At 29.3% G+C, this 20,270-nt stretch overlaps 1 long non-coding RNA gene across 1 annotated transcript; it reads right to left on the bottom strand.

Moving 5' to 3' along the window:
* Positions 1-1,451: 1,451 nt before the first annotated feature.
* LOC148279383 (uncharacterized) lies at positions 1,452-3,729 on the bottom strand. Its single transcript, XR_015822895.1, has 2 exons — positions 2,210-3,729; positions 1,452-2,164 (listed from the first exon to the last, which is right to left on the bottom strand). It is a non-coding gene; the product is annotated as an uncharacterized LOC148279383 (long non-coding RNA).
* Positions 3,730-20,270: the final 16,541 nt, after the last annotated feature.

Genomic DNA, 20,270 nt, shown 5'->3' with positions numbered 1-20,270 from the left:
TTTATTAAATCGGGTAACCCGGCCCGGAACTCGCAAGGTTAATCAGTTGTAACAGTTCGGAACAATCAAATATTGAATTTAATATTTTAAATAAAAATAACAAATCATTCAGTTTTCTTCTATTTTCTAATGTTTGTACATTTAAATATTTATTTCAGTATGAGTAATTAATATCTTTAACTGAAATACCTAATTTAAAATTAACGAAACGTAAAAATTTATGTTGAACTCTTTCAATATTATTTTACTAAACTTGATAATTATTTTTATTTATGAAAAATTTAATACTAAATATGTTTTTTTTAATTAAAAAATAATATTTTTCTCATTTTATTTTCATTATATTAATACCTTATAAAGCGTCTTTTATTTCTGTGATACTTAAATCTACAAATTTGGAATAACCAGTGACCGGTTTTATCGTTTTCGCGACGTCATCGAGACTGGTACCTTAACTATGAAATAGAAAAGATAAAGAATTCAAAATCATATAATAGTAATATGATTAAATTATTTTGTCACAAAAACCTTTTAACAAAGTATTACTGGGTAAGTACAAAAGTTTACATAGTGGCATTTGAATTAATTTAAATACGTAACATTAAACTGTCGTGACTTCTCATTTATCAATTTCTTGATAAACTATCTAAAAATAAGCGTTTTTGTTTAAAAATTTATGAAAGTTTTTTTATTACAAACGCATTTTTACTATAAACCAATTAATGTTTATTTTCTATCACGTCTACAAAATTAAAAAATAACGTTATTAAACTAAAACAAATTTTGTAAAATGTTTTTTGAGTTTGGTGTCAATGAAAAAATACTGTACATTTACTCAGTTTTAAAAACAAATTGTGGAATTTTGTGATATGAACCGAAGAAACAATAAATTTTATTAATAATATATATTTTGGGAGATTCAATTTTTTTTATTTTTTTTTATTTAATAGCATAATTATACTTTTTTACAATTTAAAAAAAAAATTTTTTGTTATATTTTTACTAAAACTAAAATCCCACCAAGCCACTTTTTGTAGCTTGTTGGTGAAGATTATATTTATACTGACTTAATAATATTATTTACATTTATAAAAACAATGAATACCAGATAAAAATTAACAGCCGGAAAGATCAGAATAAACATGTTTATACAAATAAATGTTTATAAATTTATTTTTTAAATACAAGAAAATATATGAAAAATTAAGTATTTACACCTAAGCTACTATTCATGTATGAACTCTTGATCGAGTAGCCACTCTCTTATTTTGCTCTTGTTACAATGTGAGTTAAATTTTAGTTCTTTTGGTAATAAATTAAAAATTCTAGGTACCAAATATTTGAGAGTTCAATTTTTTTTCATATTTATTACATACTTTTGGTACTACCAAGCCATCATTAGACGTGAAGCGTGTATTATGGTTATGCTTGAGAGAAAACTTGAATGTATTACTATTAAATTGTTCCAAAATGATGCAAAGCCACAGTAGTCCTCGAACAGGCAGAGTTTTGATTGTTTTGTACAGGAGATCATTATTACTTCTTTGTTCGTAAATCTCTGCAGGTACAATTCCCTTAACTATAGAATACTGTAGACTCTGGATCATTTTAATATTAGTTTTAGTCGAATGTCCCCACGACTTTATACCATATCTTATTATTGATTCTACAAAAGAAAAAAAAATAATTTTGAGATTGATTTTAGGCAAAATAAAAGATAACTTATAAAAAGTACTCACAAGAGTCCGCAATCGATCACAAAGTTTAAATATATGACGATCCCATTTAAAATTATGATCAATAAAAATACCCAAATACTTATACTCCTTCACAAATTCTATGAGTTCACAATTACATGTGTTAGAAATACCATCATGCAAGCAATTTGTGCAATGAGCAATAATATTAGGCAAAACATATTTTTGGCATGAGGAGATTTTATGTACAAGCATTTAGTCTTTTTTGCATTTATAATGAGATCATAGTCATGAGCCCATTTTAACAATTTATTGAAATCACTTTGCAATATCTCTTGTGATTATAATGGGTTTTTATTGAAAATAACTAGTGCGGTGTCATCTGCAAAAATAAATCTCCTTACTTCTTTAAAAAAAAAACGATGAAAAACGTTTATATAAAATGGAATGTAGGAATCTAGGCATTACTGTTATAATGTCTAGGCATAACTGTTATAATGTCTAGGCATTACTGTTATAATGTACTAATACTAATAAGCCTTAAGGGAGGGGGTTTCATCAAGTTAATGGCAACTAATATTTAGACAAATTATATTTATTATTTATTAGTTTTGCGTTTGCCATAAACATTTCACTAAAATAAAAAAACAGTAAGAAATGTATTAGAAATTATTAAAAATACATTGGAATTTAAAATATGTACGATAAAAAGTCGGTTTATGCATAAAAACATTAACAAGAATAATATCGAAAATAGTGAATTTGATAAATCTTATTTATAAACACTATTTTTATAAATAACATGATTTATTTCTTTCCTTTTCAATAGTGTGTAAATTCAATTACGTTTAAAAAATAAGAATTGTATAAAGTAAACAATATCATTATAAAAAACCCTGTTAGAAGACATCAAAGACAATTCAATAAAATAACGTTTTTCTATAATGTCATACTAATATAATTCTGAAAATAAAAAGTCGACATGATTTTTGCGAAAAGAAATAAAAACGTTTTTATAGACAATAATAAACCGGAAACTCATTTCTAGGGGTGGCTTGCTTTTCTTATTGTGATTGAAAAAGATATCCGCTTTAATAATAGATAATAATAAAAAACCAACCGTCATATTTTTACACGTTATCCATTGGTTGGAAAATTTTGTTTCGGTTTTAGTTTATTTAATTTAAATAAATTTAACTTCGAATAAAACTTAGAAAATATATAATTATTGCGTTTTTCTCAAAATGGAGAAGAGTATTACTAGAAAAACCTGAGATAAAACAAACTTAAAAATGAAATTCAAATTTGAAGCACTAACGTTGTTGTTATTCATTATAATTAAAATTAAAATAAAACAGCCTTTTTTAAACCACATATTTTAATTAAATGGTAAAAAACAGACCTGTTTGATCTGGGTTCAATTCCTCAATGATTTTTTTTGTGAAACGCTTCTACAATCAAAGATCTTTTCTAGTGATATTCCATCATTACTTAATTTTTCAATTTTCAGTATTATTACGCCGATATCATAATTTATTTGAGTTACATTTTTTGTGTAATACGTTTCTGGATAAAAAAAAAATTGAGTGCGAAACATAACCAGAACCTTGACGAGTGTTTTCGACTTGATGGCTGCTCTCAGATAAAAATCCTGAATATGGAAATGGTGTGGAGATAATTCTGCTTGTTGTAAAGTTGTTAACGTGTTTGCTTTCTATTATTGAGGTCCTGTAGGTCAATCGCAAATAACTATCGACTTGCTTTAAAACATGCTCAGCACTTGAGCGATCACAATGAACAATAATGAACATGCTTAAATTATCGCAGTCATATCGCATCAGGCGGCCTCCGTGGTGTAGTGGTCAAGACGCTTGATTCACGCACGGAAGGTTCCGGGTTCGATTCCCGGTGAGAACACAAAAATTAAAATGTGATTTTTCTCAATCCTGGGTGCTCTGTGATGTAATTCACCACTGTAATTAGGCCTCCTAGCCTGTTGTGGTGCAAAAAAAAAAATGTAAAAAAAAGAAAAGTCAACGCGTGTGTAATCTCTAAGTCAACGCTCGTGTCGGTTTGTTTTTTTGTTTTCCTCGTAAATACATACAGTTTACTGGCTAAAAATGAGCATTTACCATAAAAATAATACAATTTATTGGATTTGCAAAATATTAAGAGGTGGAAATTAAATTACAAACAATTACTATGGCGACTGCCGTTTTAAAAAAATTGGCTTGCTAACCGCCGCCGCCGGCTAAATCCAATAAACAGCATGATAAATAATAAATAACTAAATAAAAATCTCAGTTTTGGAATATTTTCCGTATTTACTTCTGTGAATTAAAAATATGTGACTGCGCAGCAGGATTATACGTCGCAAAACGTAAATATTTTGACATATTATGTGTTCACGAATATTGCATTGTGATCGCGAATACGATAAACAACCACGGGGAGAAATATTAGAAATATTTGTTATTGAGCTACTGAGTTTGATTCCTGGCAGGATAGACATGAAATCTTGATTTCAAAGGTTAAAACTGTAATATTTCATTGTTTCTGGAGAGGCCCTGAACCGTAAGACTGATCATTTTTCTTTTATATAACAGATGATTCAAATGCACTGCATTTGGTTTGACCAATGCAGAACCCAATGAATGACAAGTAATATTATAAAATAAATTTGCTAGCTTGCAAATTTCTCGATATAAATAAGGTTTTATTAAAAAAAGACAAAAAATTTAAATTTATAAAATGGAAAATTATATTTGATGAAACATTTTATTTGAAAGTATTTCCGTTTAAATCAAACAGTGTTTAGTATTACGCGTGTAAACCTTTCTCTATTTCGTTTTTTTACCCAAGTTCGAATTTAAATAAAGGACATTGATTTATTCCTGAATATTAAAAGCACTTTAAATAAGCATTTCGTAAGACATTTAGGTTTTCCATGAATTATTTTTAAAACGTTTAAAATGTCCCATTATTTGCTGAGAATGAGCAACATTGACAAATCAGTATGCTTAAACACGCCCCATATTACGTTCTGATAGAAACACCGTATTTTTCCACTAAGTTTACCCAATATAAAAGAGATTTTCTTTTAAATAATGCCTTAAAACTCAATTGAAAATCAATTTCTTAGGCATTCATGATCTATTTCTTATTATAAAACAATCTAAAAGAAAATATCCTTTCAAGCGCGAAATTAAAAAAATTCAAAAATAATATCTTTCCGACGAATCCACAAAAATGCTTGTTTTTTCTGATAAATCAAATATTTCGTCCAACAATGTTTGAGTATGTCCAAATGTTTGCAGACTGGCTGAATTTCCTCCCTAGAGAGTTAACGTGGTCACTTAAACCAGCCGACGATAGGTCATAAGCTCTGTAAATGCCTAGACTTTCATATTCCCATCTCAAAAATGTTTTCTCTCTGTTGAAACAAATTTAGAAATATTTCTTCGCTAGAAATGATTTACATTGATCATTAAATAATACTTTTATTTGTTTTAAAAATTCAGTATTCGTGAAAGATACGTAAAAAAAGCATTTTATGTAAAAAATACTTTCGTCAATTTGATTTATGATTTGTTTTATATAATTCAAAATTGTTGTACTCTGGAATTAACGTAATGTAATATTAGTTCGTAGTTAAACATTGTTTTTATTGATAAAAACTTATTTGTGGCATAATAAAATAAAACAACAATTTTAAAATTAATTAAACTAATTTTCCTTTAGATATATATATGTTTAACTCTTCTGTAAGTGTGATGTCACTAAACTCCCCCTAAACGGCTTAACCGATTCACGTACAGTTTTTTGAGAAATGTAGATTTTGACGCTGCGCGTGTTTATAAGTATTAAAATCTTCAATCTAATAAGTAAATAAGAAGTTAGGAGTATAAATGTTCTATTTATATAGGAGAATGTTAATATACAAAAATGGAAGGATGTTGTTTTTTTCATACAAAAAAGTTAGTTTTTGAATTTTTACAAATAGCATTCATTTTTTGTGGATCTCAATCAGATTATTTCCTCAAATTCCCTATAATTTCTACCCATTTGTTTCTTTAGACTGGATATTTGGTAAAAATAAAATAATATAAACAAACATTCAATACATTTTTAAAAATCGTTTTTATACATAAGTGCACCCCTATTGGTAAGAAGAGCGAAGTTTGACATTTGCAAAAAGAATTCATTATTTGAAAAATATTTGTTTTATGTTTTGGAATTCAACCATAAGCAAGTACAAGTACCTACTTTAATTCAATATTTGAATATTAAAAATTCATTACACGGACAGAAAAATTATGCATACGGTTGGTGATATTGCAATTTTTATTTTGCTTCGGGCAACAGAAAATCACCCAATGACGAAACGAAAAGATTGAAATGTCGAACTCAATGTCAAATATATACTCGTATATAAAGTTTATCGAAAATTAGAATATCAAAAAAACAGGCACATAGCGTTTGGGCAGGACAACGTCTGTCAGGTCCGCTAGTTCGTTATAGAATAAATAAAAAAACTTTGTTTTAAACGATTATATTTTTAAATATTTATTTTCGCCTACCGGTTTAAAGCTAAACCAACATCTTTCTCAAAGTGTATTTACCTAATGAATTGTTTCCAATTTTTTTTATGTTATCAGTATGCTGGCATTTTTTTTGTTTCATTGGCAGCAAACTAATAACATAAAATAAAATAGGAAATAATTAATAAGTCAAGTCAACCTTGAGAAAAAAGCTGGTTTAGGTTTAAACAGATAGGTGAAAAAAAAATTAGTGGTTTCAAACAAAGTTCTTCATTTATTTTATTTTAATGAATAACCTCAAAGTAAGTGCTACAAATATGAAATTTATAAATGGATTTTTTATTTATTTTAATTTTGTGTGCAATGCATGCCTTGATACGAAGTTTGTACATTTAAATCCAGTAATTTGTAAAGGATAAATAAATAATATATAAATTCTTTCACACATTTTGAACAAATATTTTCAAAATTTTTAATTTTTATTTTCCAAGAACAAAGAGTTTTCCCACATTATTTAAATACTCAGTTCATAGTCAAAATGTGCTTGAAATCAATATTTTATTTTATTTGTATGTATTCTATTTTTACGCAACATAATATATTATTTTTGTTTAAAAACTAGTGAAATAGGAACCATAAAACAAAGTTTCTTGAGTCATAGGCTGCAAAGTTGGGCTTCCAAATGGTTGTTTTTATTGAAACAAATTCCTTTTTAATACAAGGTGATTTATTCAAGCGCGATATTTTCTCTTGTGGATTGAATTTGAGCCAAATGCCTGAGAAATTATATCTACAAATACCCCTTGAAAGTCGGCTCGTGATTTTATTAGATTAGGTAATAAGGGCTCTCTTCTCCTTTTCCCTTCTTTTTCCATTATTATTAATATCCCTATTGCCATTGGCTCGAATCCTTATCGCCAGTACCAGAATTTATTCCATAAAAAATGTATCCACAACCTTTAAGAACACATTATATAATATATCAACAAAACATACGTCCATTTTGAAAGCATTTTACAAACAACACATCGATAAAAATCATGTTTTTATATTAATTATTTTGTAAAGTGTTGTTTCATATGGGCAACGAATGCCTATTCATTAAATGGACCTTATTTTATGACAATGAAACTTAATAATGGATTTATCTAAATAATGTCTAAAAAATAGGGTTTTGTTTTCTGTATACTTAAACAATTATTTGTAGTACGAGTATTTTACGATTGGTATTTAAATCTCTCTCAGAAGGAAATATCATATGCATAAGTCTTGAAATTTATAGGGTTTAACACACTAGTGTATCATTGGCCGATTTATACGTTAATTTTACACACAGTCACTTTCTCGGTCAGGCGTATTTTTGAAAACCCATATTTTTTACACCCTTAATCTGTTAAATTTTTAACAAACACTCTTTTTGAGAAGATCTATCAATCTTAATACAACCTTTAATGGGTAGAATCTAGTGCTTGTCTTATAACTTAAAGGAACTATTATTTTTAAGTATTTTTCTTCCATAATACACCACTTACTATTTTTTTGTTCTTCCAAAAACGCTAAATTTATAGTCGTTGTTAACTATTGTAGTCAATAGAAAATATAAAAAATCAGCAAATTTATTCAAATCATATTGTTTTATTATTTTAATATTTAAACCTCCATAGGTCTGTTACAAATCTGATATTACGAAGAAAAAAACAAAAGACCGTGTAAGTTAAAAAAACATATTCAGTGATTCTATATTTATTTAGTGAAAGCATTCCCTCCGCATATCAGAGACCAAAGGTCTTCCCATTGTCCTTGCTTATTTAAAAAGAAAAGTTTTTAGTGTAAAATACGACTAGTTTTATTTTTAAAAAAAGGTAGTTTATGAACCGCGATTTTACTTGGATTTAAATCTACTGCCCCTTTGACCATAAGTTTGGCATTGTCATTCTTCAATATGACCATACTGCAAATACACGAATGACAGCAAATACTATGTTTATTTACTTGTATTAAATTCAGTTTAAAAAACCTTTTTACTATGGTGTTACATAAATTTATTTATTTATTTCAATGTACATTGTACTCGTACAATACACCACTGCTACCAATTACAATGTACGTAAATTATTTAATTATGTAATTAAAAAAACATGCTTTAAAAAAAAATGGTTATAAAGGTTCAACATGAAAGTCATAAAAACAATAGTAAATAATAATGAATAAATCACTAATACGCATTATGGTTCATAGTTACAGAAAAGGAGTCTAAAACTGCTAATCCCATTTTTGAAAAAATCCACTTCTCTCGGTAGGCTGTTCAAAAGACCAATTATCTCCCCACAGGCATCATCAAAGGTGAATTTGCATTCAGGAAGAACAAATGGTTTATATTGTCTGGCTCTTAAATAGTTGCTTGGTACATATAATTTTATACGTTCTAAAATGCTGGGATTGTAAATTAACCCGTTCACAAGTTTAAAGGCCATCATAAGCAAGGCGATGCTCCTTCTGGCCCGCAAACTTGTAATACCAAGCATACCTTAAAGGAACAATGCTGTACTGCAATGGGTAGTATTCATACTCTCTCATTTAGAGGTAACGAATAAACTTCTTGAATAACATCATACCCAGATAGAAGATTATTGAGAAATAATGTCCATTTTTTTGGAATGACCCACTAAGCCACTATTTTAGAGATTTGTCAGCATGAAAGAAAGTTGTGAAAAATATACCGCAATACCCAAAATAATTAAGAAAGGAAAACTTTCATCTTGCAACTGGCGGAAATCGCCATTGAACCAAATGCGTCACGATACGTCATCGCCTGTAGTTTTAGTTAAATATTTCTATTCAACGTGTATTCATTACCCAAATTGTGAAAACGCGCCATAAGACAATCTGTTTATTGAAAATATTGTTACATAAAATGTTTTCTTACATACCATTTTCCCATAGATTCTCAGCTTATTGATTCGGATCGTAAATATGTAAATCCACAGCCTATCACAACCAAATTTTGATTTGAGATTTCGACAAGTTGAAAATCAATTCTTGCGGATGACTGAATCCCAAACTCTACTTAATATAATAGAACAGAGAAGATTGTTGAAGTACATTTTATCTTGTTAACGAAAACGACCTGATTTCTATCCAATATTTCGTAGCGGTCACATTAAGTATTTAGGTTTATAGGCTTTATTGGGGTGTCTTCGACTAATAGTAACCTATCACCGCTAAATATTTTACGAGTAACATAACGAGTTTACTTTCGTATTAAAGGATATTGCTTCATTAATGCCAGAAAAGATAAATTTGTATGTCACACAACAACTTTGTTTTAAACCACTTATTTTTGTTTCTGCAGACCGGTTTCAAAGCGACACAAGCTTTTTTTTCAAGATATACTTTACAATTAACATATTACAACATAGATGAAGAACATTTAAGAGAAGGTAATGTATAAGTCTAGGCATCTACAGGGCTTATGACCTGTCAATGGCTGGTTTAAGTGGCCACTTTACACACTGTGTAACATTCACCATTCTGCTCATATTTAAGCTCTTTAACTTTACAAACATCAACAGATGAAAGAATTGAAGGAATATAGAAATAAAAGATTAAAGATTTTATACCAAGAAAGGAAAAAATTATGACGTACAAAGCTTATGTCAAAAGTAAATTGAGTTACATGATCGCCTTCTGGGGAACTGGTAACAAGACAGACATAACAAGAATACAAAGACAAGAAAATAAAATTCTTAAACTAACATACAACCTACCCTACCTGACCTCTACGTCTGAACTGTAAAAAAAAACACACCAGTTTGACATAAACTACTTGACTAAAATTGAGACCTTAAAAATTGTGCACAAAATAACACTGGGAAAAATACTAGACGACGACATAATATTAGTCAAAAATGCTGACATACACAAATATAACACCAGACAACAATAACACTATCATATTGAAAAAGCAAAGACAAACACAGGACACTCAAAAATACTACATAATTGACTTAAACACTACAACGACTTACCTTACTACTTGAAAACTTTTACTGGAGACAAATTTAAAATCAATCTGAAAAAGCACATGATGACTGAACTAACTAGACTTGATGAGACATAAAATGACTAGACTATATACAATTTCTAATGTAACCCTAACGGGTTTTTCAAAACTGTACATAAATAAAAAAAATATATAAAAAAACAGCCATTGACAGGTCATAAGCCCTGTAGATGCCTAGACTTCTATATTACCTTCTCTTAAATGTTCTTCATCTCTGATGTAATATGTAAATATAAACAGCTCCCCAGGGAGTTGAATCCAGTCCTTGTCTACAAAAATTTGGACAAACTCAAAATATTGTTGATATACTTTACTAATGAATTCTAGCCTTTTTTATTAGTATGTATCTTGAGTATGTCTTATGCGTAAAGAGTTCGCAACACCAAAATTATATAAACTTAATAGAATCTATTCAAAAAAAGTTTTTGAAGTACCTTTTATAAAAGTCCTAAATTTCTAACCTACGTTCAAATGCAAATTGCGAGCAACTTCTAACTATTTATCATTTTGATTCTCTGATAAAACGCCGCGTTGTTTTCGATATAAAATTTCTGTATGAAATATTAAAATATAAAGTAGATACTAACCTAAATAAAGTACAAATACATGCGGGATTGAGAACACTCAGACATCGAAAAATATTTAAACTGCCTTTGTTTTCAAGTAATGCTACATAGCGCACAACCATGGCCCGCATGTATCGGGAATATAATGTATACCGCCGAAATAATAAAATGGTCATTTTTCATGATACTCTCTCAGTTTTTGCGAATAATATCTCCGGGATAAATCTAATTTAATAATTACAAACGTACAAATTATTTTTTATTGCATTGTAACCTGTATATAAAAAAAATATGAACAAAAATGTAAATCATCTTAATATATAAATTTATTTTGGGTAATTCTATAATTGAAGAAAATATATGTGCATGTAAAATTGTACCGACGAATGCTTTCTAATTGTATGTTTTCTAGTATGTATCTAATAAAATAAAATAAAATAAATACAATGAAATATCAGTTAGTGTGTATGGAAGTGATAAATCAAGTCATTTTGTCTTGTAATGCGAGATGGATTCGTTCAAAACTAGACAGGAGTGGACTTAAGGAAATATTGTTTGTAAAAAAAAAGGTTTTTAAGAGGTTTTAAAAGAAGGACAAATGCGTTATAAACAAAAATACTGTACAATAGACTTAAACACTACCAAAACTTACATTTATGACTACTTAAATAATTCTCCTGAAGTTAAAACAAACAAACCATCAAGCCGCTTCCCCGTAGAGGTAGGCAGAGAGGACAGAACGCTATTTTACTCTGTCTTTGCCTACAGACCCCGCGTCCTCTACATTCATTCATCTTCTCATGCACGCACGCCGATTATTCTGACTCATGACATGTACATTTTTCTCGATCTTTCACGTTTTTTGCAGTCATAAACATTGGCATAGTAGATTCTTTTAACCGTCCTTTTGCTGTCCATTCGCTCTACATATCCAAACCAACGCAGCACCCCTTTCATGATTTGTCGATAATGTTAGTCTTAGCCATACTGAAGACATATTTTAAGATAGGATAAAGAAGCACATGGTGACTACACAAACCAGACGAGACAAATAGGAATCTATAACTAGGTCTTTGGCGAGTCAATTTTTAGTGTCACAAATAATTCGTTTTTCTCACTAACATCTAGTAAAATGCAAAAATTACCTTTTGTCTATTTGTGTATTTATTTTGTTGGTATAGTATTTTTTTTATTATTATACTATGTAATATGAAAACAATGTAAACAAAATAAATTCAAAAGTCCTCCTCATTAGTGAAACCTGTTTTAAAGAGGATTGATTTGTACTTCTGGATTATGTTTGGTATATTATTTACACAATATTTATTATATCACTTATAATCGTCAATAAATTACAACTCTTTAATACAATTCAACAATTAGTTAATAAAACTCAACAAACGAATAAATTCAAATCAACAAACTAAAATCAATAAACACGAATCTAAGCCAAGCTTGCAAATATTTTTCGAATCTATAGTAGCTTTTTCCAAACAGCCTGTGCTTGACAAAATCTTTCATATTTTTAATGGCAAGGCCTAAATTTTAAGAGCTACTCTATTGTCAAATTGCTTTTTTGCCAATAGATGCAAAGGCTTTCAGATTTTATTTTATTTTTTATATATTTAATGCACACAAAAAATAACTATTTGGGAAGCTTTTTAGATTCGTCGTCATCATACCTTAACACCTACTATGTTTAGAATCCTCTCTCCTCTCTTCATAGTATTGTGTTAAATTTTTTTTGATGTATTTTAATCTTTGCTTTTAATTTTTGTAAAAAATTGTAAGATTCAATATGTCCATGTATTTATAATTTTCTCAAACTGAACTTATATTATTTTAAAAACATTATTTTTATTGGTAATTTGTACGATCATATTTTTAAACAAAAATGATAATTATAATTGCTTTGTTAATATTTAAAGCATTAATCTTGTGGTCAAACATTTTACTAAATGTTATTAAATATGTGTATATCATCACTTACCGACTTTTCCTTGTCTACGATGAGACGTATCCGTCTCTTCGTCAGGACATAAGTTAAACCAACATGCAAAACCCACTATACACCTTCACTATAGTTGTTGCAGAAAAATATAAAACCAACATGACAAGCATTTTAATAAGCACATGCACTGATTAAATTATGAAAATATTCTCAATGGTTTAAATTAAAAAATTGGCACCCTAAACCTAATAAGCTCACCCCCTCCCTCCATCCCCTCTACTTTTTTTCAACTATTTTTCAAACAACTTAGAATATTTCCATAATTTAACCAGTGCATGTTTGTCCTAATCAGTGTATGTGCTTATTAAAATGCACGCTCTGTTGGTTTTATATTTTTGTGCAACAACTATGGTTTTTAGTGGGTTTTGCATGTTGGTTTAATTGGTGTCCTGGTGAAGAGACGGGTACGTCTGAAAACCAGTAGACATAGAAAAGTCGGCAAGTGGTTACATACAAAATACTTTTTTGTTATTTTCAACCACCCGTGTTGTAAGTACTACGCCAATGAATTTATTCAATGGGTTTATGACGTATTATTAAGGTTTAAACTCAGCTTTTCAAGTTGTTTGTCACGAAACAAGAGCTTTACAAATCATGTAATATTAGATATCTACTGGAAATGTTACTCCTAACTTCTAATCCTAATAAATTTTCAAGACATCTTTGATGACTAAGTGTAATGACTTTTCATAACAACAGCCATCACATAATTTTATGTCATCAATTAAGTTCAAAGTGTAAGTCTCTTACGTTCACTTTGGGAATGGAATATGATACAATTACTATGATGGAAATGAAGGCATGAGTATTATAGAATGGAGTGCCACCCCTTAGGGGGCCATATTGTCTGACGAGGATGACCTAATGAGGCTATAATGGACCATTTGCGTGGTTGTATAATAACTAACTAGGCTATGGAAATAAACTTTTTGTGGTAATTACGATTTGAATATGTACAAATATTTTAAGATAATCATAAAAGTGTCTATTATTTTTTCGTCGAAAAAATCCTATAAACAAATTCTTCCTTTATTAATAATAATAAATGTCCTAAATGCGACCCTAGTAAAATACCTAATTACGAGTATATACATATGTCAATTGGGTCTAATCTAAGTCCTTCGGGCTCGAAAGCCAGCTGGGCAGTTCTAGCTATGTAGAATTCGCTACACGCTGAATGTGCGCTTACGAACAATTTACAACAAGGCAATTTACAAGTTCAGTGCAACGGGAAATTGGGTATAACAAAATATTTTCTTGCATGTGGTAACAATTAGAGCATTTAATTGTACGGCAAAATTACCCGGAAACGTATAAAAAATAAAAAATAAATCGTGGAAATTAAATGCTCTGCAACGTCATTGATTTATGTGACCACGTGATTGCAATAGCAAATAAATTACAGCGTTCTTATGTAGTTGTGGCAACCATGAACAGTTCTCTGGTTTCTGGGGTAGCCACGACTTTCAAAATTAGCGTGTTTCGACTGACAATGCTAATTGTACAATGTTCAACCAGCTGTTTGTTATAATTCATCAAGAACAAGTGTTTGTCGTTCCTTAATACTTATTCGATTGTGTCAAAAAATATCGTGAAATGCCTGCAAGTTAGCGGTTCGTACAATAAACGTCAGTTAAATCTACGTTTTTTTTTTCTTGTCAGTTATGTTTTACCGCTTTGATGTTTGTTCTGATCGCTCAGCAATCAGTACTCGTGACTTAGCTAGAGCTGGGTTTCGATGTTTCGGTGGGGATTTTCTAAATTACAAAACTTTAAAAAATCATAACGATGATAAAACTATATGTGTTTTTTTTGCTAAGTTCGATAATTTATTAAAAAGAAAGTTTCCATATCATCATGGAAAGTGCCATGAAAAGTTCGAACAAGGTTGCTGGTTCGCACTCCGACCAATGTAAACAAAAATGTTGCTGGACCGTCATGTTAAGCGAGTTCCATCACGCCTTTTGCCATGAGTTGTTCGCAAACACACGCTTACAACAGGCAAGCAAGCTACTGTGATTTATTTATGTATACTTGTTTATATATTTAAACGTCACCTCATATATCAGAGTTTTAATATTGTGCATCGATGAATTTTACATTAAACAATATTCCCCCCTATCTAAAGATGATTTTCAAAAAGTAAAAAAGCGAAAGACGAAGTTCAGTGTTTAGTTTTTAAAATTGATAAAGCCAAATTAAAAAAAAAAAATGTATCGTACTATCAACGCGTTATTTTTTTAAGTTTTGTATTTCTGAAATTACTCCGCATGTGACGTCAGAGATTCTCTTCGGCTTATTCTCGATCAATTCTGACAATTGGTTCGTTCACGGAAAGTAAACCGGATATCTTTCACACCTTTCTTATCATTTGTTGATTTAAATTAACTAGTGACGTCATTCAAAGTTAATCGTTGTAGTTGAAATAATTTTTATTATTGTTTTTGTACATTTTCAATAAAATGTTCCATGCAATTCATGCTCTAATTTTTACTGCGCGCAAAAAAAAAAATTGTATCCAATTTCCCGTAAGGCTGCAGTTCCTTGTACGCAAAAGTAAATGTTATAATGTTTGACAGGTTTGTGTTTTCAAATTGACTTTCAATCGAACTATTATTTCATTTGATAACATTTCTTATTTTTTGCTTATTAATAATGGAAAATAGTGCATTGCAAATGCACACCAGCGAAAACATATTATTTATTCACTTCAAGAAGGTGATAAGTTTTACGTTAAAGTAATTATACGTTTTGATAATTGATAAAGTAATAAAGTAATTTGATAATTGAACCCGAGATCTCATGTGGTAAACTAATATCTACGCAAACGTGTGAATGAATATCGCACAATATACGAGACTGGCCAACAGAGGGTGCTGTAAAAACAAAACAAAAGAATAACGCGAGAGAGATCATTCTCTTTTCCACGCCGACAGCCTCTGAAAAGTAAAAATATGTGACGATAAATCTCTAAGGCTCTCGATTGTAAATTATTCTTACCATTGTAAATTCAGCGAAAAGCAAATATCATCTTTGTGATCTTCATATGTACTTGATAATAAGTAGTTTGTATTTTTTTTCGTTTTATTTTAGTGTATTAGTAAGTCACACGGAGGTTTCATAGCACTTAGGGGTGGTAGCACTTAAAGGTTAATTGGTGTTTTACGGTTGTTAAGGCTCGCGTACGATTATCTGGGCGATAACGTGCTGGTCCCTCCACTCCACCACGTAACAGGGGCGCACCGAAGGGTTGGTTCCGATAATTGCCGTGTTTAACAGGGTGGTGATACGCGCTTTATGCTATATCCTGGAAAAATAATGATCTCCAAATAATGATGCCTGAAATGAAAAATACGAGTAGAATTTGTATTTTGCACGATAAACATTTTCTTTGGATATCTTATGAGCTATTGAATATATATCATTTATGTATTAACATAAGTTGTCTTCGTGTTTTTTCCAATAAAAAGAAAATAAAAAATTACAACAAATTAGTCAGAAATGTATTTAACTTCATTATTTTACAATAAATTAGTTAGCAATTGATAGAATATTCACCGAATACTGCGCAAATATCACGAGCAGCTTTTTTAGCTTTATTCCCTCGATTGAATGCAAACACAAGGCGTCGAAAATGCTCACTTTCCGACATTCTATTGTGAAGGCCTGTAATCAAATACATATAATCATTTCTATTAAACTTATATGTTATTCTTATTTATATATTATGTAGGTGCATATAATATGCATTTGTGTGTTCGTTTTGAATCAACGTTCGCGTATTGTCAAACCTTATTTTATTGTTGTCATTATTTCGTATTTACTGCATTTTGTGGTTACCTACCGTATTGTATAGGACTCGTCGCACATTATTCATTCGATGTGTATCAGTTAAATTTAAAAAATAAAATGCTTTTTTTTTTCAGAATACGGTTTTGAAATTTAACATACTTAAAAAAAAAAAAACAATTTATATCATTTCGTCATTTGAATTTTAACAAAATGGTTTCTTACTTTTTACTAAGCTCTTTATTGTACCATTTTTAATACAATTTACAAATTTTAAGCAAATATTTTTTTCATACTTACGCACCCATACACACGCACCCTCTCCCTCATTCATTCCCACACGCACATGTATCCTCTCCCTCATTCATTCACGCATACACACATTCACATACACATGAATACAAACGTCACACAAATACAATTACTAAACTTCTTTTCTTATATATTATGTGTCATTATATTTACAGTGGATTTTTTTAATTGGCTTTAGTATTGTTAAGATTTTTCTAATTATTTTGTTTATGTAATAGCTGTAAAAATCCCAAATAAAATAAAAATAATAAAATAAATAAATAAATAAAATAACGTAAAAGCAAATACAATAACTTATACGGCAGAAAATTTTCTTTCGAATGACCTGCATCATTTTAAAAAATCTTTTAGTGCTCATATTTTATTTTTAAAAACCGATAAAACTTACGTTAACCTGATTTATTTCAAGTTTTTTATTGAGATTTTGTGGTGAACTCTTTACAAATGACCAGTGTACTACCGATATAACGAAAATAAGAGGCATTGTTCTAAGCATCTATACATATATATATATATATATATATATATTAAGTTTAGGTTCCGTTTGTTTGTGGCCGCAAATCTCGGAAAGTTCTCAATGGATTGATTAATTTTTTTTACAGAACATTGTATTTTAGCAGGAAAGTGTTTCTATATACTTTTTATTCCGATGTATTGACGGAAACAGAACATTCTATGCGTTTTAAATTGACTCATAATTGACAAGGTTAACAAGTACTGAATCACAATACTACACAGTGCTGCTATTTTATCAATTTACAAAAGTTACAAGACTTTATTTTCCCTACAAACAATATTTATGAAAATTTAGATTCCGTATGTTTGTGGCCGCAAATTTCGGAAAAAAATCGATGAAAAATCTTTTCCTAATATTCTACAGCACAGTTACAGCAAATTCAGACATTAAATTAAGCAATGTTTTTTCTCAATAAACGTACAGTTGCTAGACTATTTTTACTTACTCCCCTAATAATTGCCACAGCGAAGTGTGGCCGGGTTTATCTAGCATTACATAATCATTTTTATTATTGTTACCAAAAACATTTTTCACTTTGTGGTTTGACATTTTACACTTATTTGTTTATAAATTTGTATAAACCACTTAATTTTTTAATTTTTTTTAATAATTACACTTTGACCGGTTTCGAGGTTAAAATGTCATACCACAAAGTGAAAAATGTTTTTGATAACAATCATATATTATTGGGGAGTACGGCCAACAAAGCAAAAACTTATAGTGAAATACCGCGTTACAAGTTTAAACGTATATTTTTTTAAAAGTTGTCTCTTTCATACAATATTTTATTATATAAATAGCAACGCGTGTAATTATAAGTTGGTTAAATTCCTGACGATGAGGTAGTAACCTCGAAACCGGTCGAAGTGTAATTAATAAAAAAAAAATTTAAGTGGTTTATACAAATTTATAAACAAATAAGTGTAATCATTTTTATGTTTTCGCGGGTTGTTTTGAGTTAAATAAATATTTTCACTTGTGTAATAAAGCAACAAACAAAAATTGTTTAATAACGAAACGCTCTAATTCTTATTTACAGTTACAAGTAATGGAAATTTAACATCTCGACTAATTGGTTCTACGGTTTCAGTTTCTAATTCGTTCCCAGTAGTTGCAGAATAGTAATTTCTAGCTCCTTGTATTGTTAATTGCTGGATTCTGATACACAGTGCAACTCTGCAAGTAAACGTCGCAATAACCATTTCAAGTACTGTACAATAAACCAAATTAAATGTTCCTTCCTACCGAAACTAGAACTTCGGGAGTCGTATTCTTGAAATCGCCATTAAATAATATACTGCAAGACAAATATATTGTTTTCAATGTTTAAAATATATATTTAAGAACCAAAATTTATTTACAAGTAATTCAAATAGATCAAGTCAACGAAGGAATTGTGTGTTAGAAATACCACATTGTAAAACGAGGCTCGCACAGAGACATGCATATTTTATAGGCTCAAAAATATTGAATTCTTTTTTTACTGATAATATTTCATTGATTACAAACTTTCAAAATTTTCCGTTTTTTAAAAAAAACATGCATTATCCTGAATACAAACTAAAGTTATGAACTCTTTTTTTCTATGATTTATTTTGTTGCCCTTTAATAATAAGGAATATATACGTGTTTTAAAAAAAAAAAATATTTCCTCTTTTAATTACTGTAAAAAAAATACCATATTATCTTTTACAGAATATCTTATTTTTTCTTTCTTATGTTACACAAAAATAGTATCATTGTTTATTATTTATTAAAGGAGCAAAAATTCATAAACATTTTGTTGTGTACCCACGATCAGGCCATGCCTTTGTGGAATTTTTTTGTGTACTTTTTTTACTACTAATATATATTTGATATATGTATAATTGCTTTGTTATTATGCTTTTTTTTTAAACTCATTTCAATCACTTATGTTTATTGTAAAAAAAACAAAAAAAAAAAATTAAAGCTTTGCTTATATAATTAAATCATTAATATGATTAACATGTTACAACAGAGATGAAGAACATTTAAGAGAAGGTAATATAGAAGTCCAGGCATCTACAGGGCTTATGACCTGTCAATGGCTGGTTTAAGTGGCCACTTTACACACTGTGTAACATTCACCATTCTGCCCATATTTGAACATCTATATCGCTTCAATTCTTTCATCTGTTGAAGTTTGTGAAGTTAAAGAGCTAAAACCTTTATTAATGCGGGTGAGATTCATCTAATTGAATTATTTCACCTACATACTAGGCAACGCCTGAAAATATTATTTTTTCAATTTCTTCATGGACCGGGTAATTTATCAACAAGTCCTTGTCTACAAAAATTTGGACAAACTCAAAATATTGTTCATTAATATGATGTTTAATATATTTTAAATTGTTCAAGTAAAAAAAGGTTGAAACACGCACCATAAGACAGTTTGCGGGGTAGTTAATAAGAAAACAAATTAAAACACTAATTTAAAAAATATATTGCCATTAAAGTAGGTAAAAAAATTGGTTTGGCCGAATGACACAAACCATTTTACTTATACACCCCGTCTCATTATTTTTTTTGCAATCATATGTTCATATTAAAAAAAAAGTATAACATCCACAGTATTAGTACATCAGAATGGACATTAACGAGAAATCAATTGTGTGACAAAGGCATGCGATTGACATTTATAGCCCAACTAGTACATACGTTCAGTGGATTTTTCTATTTGTTTATTAACTATCAGTTTTGTAATTTTGAAATTACTCCGCTAGTGATGATACTAGTTGTCGGCGGTGAGTTGT

Source organism: Micrasema longulum, unplaced genomic scaffold, assembly GCF_059751315.1.
Source record: "Micrasema longulum isolate JH-2025_06_02 unplaced genomic scaffold, ASM5975131v1 h1tg000726l, whole genome shotgun sequence".
Classification (NCBI taxonomy): domain Eukaryota; kingdom Metazoa; phylum Arthropoda; class Insecta; order Trichoptera; family Brachycentridae; genus Micrasema; species Micrasema longulum.
This window is presented reverse-complemented; position numbering and strand designations above follow the sequence as displayed.